General features: G+C 41.2%; 1 pseudogene; it reads right to left on the bottom strand.

Moving 5' to 3' along the window:
• Nucleotides 1–2676: 2676 nt before the first annotated feature.
• Nucleotides 2677–3682, bottom strand: LOC102475443 (olfactory receptor 52I2-like; annotated as a pseudogene).
• Between the last annotated feature and the right edge of the window lie 256 nt (nucleotides 3683–3938).

Consider the following 3938-nt stretch of genomic DNA (forward strand, 5'->3'; position numbering starts at 1 on the left):
TAAAATTCAAACTGGGCACATGTGTATGCATATCCAATATCCCAAGAAGAGAATGGAGGAGAAGGGATTGTGGCCTGGCCATTTCCCCACCCCTGTGGGTGATGTCTCACTTTCTGTCTCTTGTCTCTCTCCTTCTCTCTGGCGAGTACACACACCCTATAGCAAAATTCTCTCTTTCAAAAAAAAGGAGGAAGAGGAGGATGACAGATAGGATATTCTGTTGGAAAAATGGATCTGAAGCTAAGGAAAGAATAATCTCAAATCTGTATTCTCAGCCCAAGCTTATCTCTGATTCAGATACTACTGACTGAAACCATTAAAAGTGTATCTAACCAGGACCAGCAGATGGCGTAATGGTTACACCACTGGGCTCCCATTTAGTCAATCACGGTTTAAGTCCTGGACGTGGTGGCTTAAAATTCACACCAGGCACATGTGTACACACCCTATAGCAAAAATCTTTCTTTTTTAAAAGTGTATTTAACGTAAGTGTCCCAAAACTGATGACTGGGTTTAAAAACTGGCACAGGGCCAGCAGGTGGCATAGTGATTTGGTGTTGGACTCCCATATGGCCCATCACAGTTCAAGTCCCAGAGCCAGTGACTTGAAACTCATGACAGACACGTGTGTGTTTGTGACCAAAATCCTGAGAGGAGAATGGAGCAGAAGGGATTGTGGTGTGGCTATTCCACAAAGTGGGTGATTTCTTACTTCCTCTCTCTCTGTCTCTCTCTGTGTCTCTGGTGAGCGCATGCACCCTATAGCAAAAAATATCTCTATAAACAATGACAAAAAATGTGGCCCATGTATACAACATTCAATGGAATACTATTGAGCCAGGAAGCACTGAGACAAATATAGATGTAGATAAATACAGGTGTAATACTAAGTGGAATAAGCCAGACTACGAATGACAAACACTCTATGTTCCTGCTCAACATATACCAAATGTCTGCATTTATGGCAGACATCCCAAGCGTGTGTGTGTGTGTGTGTGTGCCCAAAATCCCAAAACAGAGAGAAATGGAGGAAAAGGGATTGTGGCATAACCATTCCCCACTGGGGGTGTGTTCTCACTTTCCCTGTTTCTGTCTATCTCTCTTAGTAAATAAATGTGCTCTGTGGGAAAAATTTTTTTAAAAAGAGAGAAAAAAATGTTAACTGTTAGATGTACTAATAACCTATCAGCTCAGTTTCCCTTGCACTTTGAATTTTAATACTATTAGGATTTTATCATTTTATTAAAATTTATAGATCCACCAGAATCCAAGACACATAGCACATATGTGATTTTTTTCTTTTAATATACACTGATTTTCTGAAAGGTGAAAACAAAACAAAAACCATGTAAGTATCCAATGATCTGGGGAAGAGTAGGGACATGTCAGCTTCTCTATCCATATTGTTCTCTGTTAATATTTTCATGCCAGGGAATACCTTCTAAGAGGTACACATACAGAGACCTAAATTTAAAAATATATCCACATTAAACTAATATTAACTTAGTTCTATCTTTTAAAAGTCTGTCGATGGCAATGTATATGGTAATTTCTTTGATTCTACTAACATACAGGGTATTCATGCTGGAAATATTTATTTTCAATGTTGTAAAGATATATAGTAAATGTAAAAAAAATAAGAAAAAAAGCTGATAAGTAATTCATTAACTAGATTGACAATAGGAATTAAAAGAACATAAAGCTACCTTATAGAATTGATTAACAAGAATGTTCCTGGGTATCCAAACTGAATTGAAAGAACAGAACTGGAGACTCACTGTCTTCATCCCTTCTTGTCAATTGCTGTAGACCAGTTTCTCTTTCAAGTTCCCGTGCTGGAAAAGGGCCACCATCATTGGTGCCAAGTATATCTTCTCAGATTAACTAGAATTTATTTTAGCTGCAGAAGTATTGTGACATAGTGTGAACACGCAACACAAGTGGAGTGGATTCATCGATGACCAACAGAGAGGGTCATAGTTTAACACTTTATTTTATGTAATAAAATGAGGAAACACAGTTCTGAGAAAGTCAGCCAGATTTTTTTTTTTTTTGGAGAGGTTTTTCGCTATAGGGCGCGTGCTCTCGCCAGACAGAGACAGAGAGACAGAAAGCGAGAAATCACCCGCCAGGGGGGATGGCCACGCCGCAATCCCCTCTCTTCCATTCTCCTCTCAGGATCTTGGAAACGCGCGCGCACACACACACACACACACACACACACACACCCAGCGTGAGTTCTAAGCCACTGGGTCCTGGACGCGAACCACGGTCAACTACGTGGGAGTCCAGCGACATAGCCATTATGCTCTCTGCTGGTCCCAAGTCAGCAGATTTTATGGGTTGGTGTGGAAGTATGAAAGAGTTGGCTTTCTCAAAAAAAGGATTGGAAGGATATTTTCATAAAAATATGAGTCTGAAGGAATAATGCCAAATTGATACCCTCTGGCCAAGCTTATCTCTGATTCAGATACTAGTTGACTGAAATAATTAACAATGTAGTCTGATAAAGAGTTATTTTATTCATATTCTTTCTAGAAATCAAAAAGATTTACAATGAAATCTTCTAAAGCTTTTTCTTACAATTCCTGTAGTTTCATGTAAATATCCTCAAGCAATACATCTTTAAAGCAACTTTGAAGGTGACAGAAATGCTCATGAACACACACTCTGTGTTCATGAACTCAGATTGGAAGGATCAAAAAAGCAGCGCATCAGCAAACTCCATATTCTCTCCCGCATTTGTTTAGTCCTCACGCCATAGATGATGGGGTTTAGAGTGGGTGGGATGATCAGGTACAAGTCAGCTAACAGCACTTGGGTGTGCAAGGACACTATGTCCTGCCCTTGCCAGGATACACAAACAGATATCATCCCAGGTAGGTAGTACAGAGCCATAACCGCTACATGAGAGCCACAAGTGCTTAATGCTTTCACCTGAGCACTCTTTGAGGCAAGACCAAACACTGCCCTGAGAATCAGGACATAGGAAACAGCAATGAAGGCTACATCAGAACCCACAATAACGGAGGAACTAATCAGGCTGTAGAGACTGCTGGGCAAGGGGTCAGCACATGCCAACTTGGCCACAGCTATGTGCTCACAGTAGGAGTGGAGGACCACATTGGAGCCACAGAAAGGCAGATGGCTCACCATCCAACTCAATGGAGTCATGAATATGACAGCTCTAATGGTGATGATCACATTCAATGCCAGCATCACTTGAAGTGTAAGAATTCTCTTGTAGTGTAGGGGTTTGCAGATGGCTACATAGCGGTCAAAAGCCATGGCCAGTAGTAGCCCTGACTCCACAGCTGTGGCTGAATGAACAAAATACATCTGAGTGAAAATGACAGCTGATGCAACTGTCTCTGGAACAGAAGAGGCTCACCATCTTGGGTACCACTGAGGAGGCCATAACAATGTCCACAGCAGCCAGAACACACAGGAAGCAGTACATGGGCTCTTGTAAAGAAGAATCCATCCAGATGACAGTCATGATGAGGGTGTTTCCTAACAGGGCTATGGTATACATGGCACTGAGTGAGATAGCCAGCCAAAGATGTGACGAATGCAAACCTGGGATTCCCACAAGGACAAAGGTGTCAGGGGTTTCCACTGTATAGTTGTAGGATGGCCCCAGCATTGCACCTGAGACTTCATTCCTGTTAACACATAAAAAATGCAATTCTGTAAGATTTTTCTCCATCTGTGGTGTTGTAAAAGCCTGGGCGGTATTCTCAGCCTGCTGGTATGTCAGATATGGAAAACTGCATAAAAGTATCCTTTTCTATCCTGCAATCTCCTCTGTTTCTTTGCCTTACAAATTTCTATTTATCATTCAAGAATGAGCCTATGGATTTTCATCTTTGAAGTGTCTTCTCATCTCTCTCTCCTCTATTCTGTGCCTAAGCTAAATTAGGGACCTCTCTTCTGAA

The sequence above is a fragment of the Tupaia chinensis genome, unplaced genomic scaffold (genome assembly GCF_000334495.1).
Source record: "Tupaia chinensis unplaced genomic scaffold, TupChi_1.0 Scaffold000047_1, whole genome shotgun sequence".
In the NCBI taxonomy this organism is placed as follows: domain Eukaryota; kingdom Metazoa; phylum Chordata; class Mammalia; order Scandentia; family Tupaiidae; genus Tupaia; species Tupaia belangeri.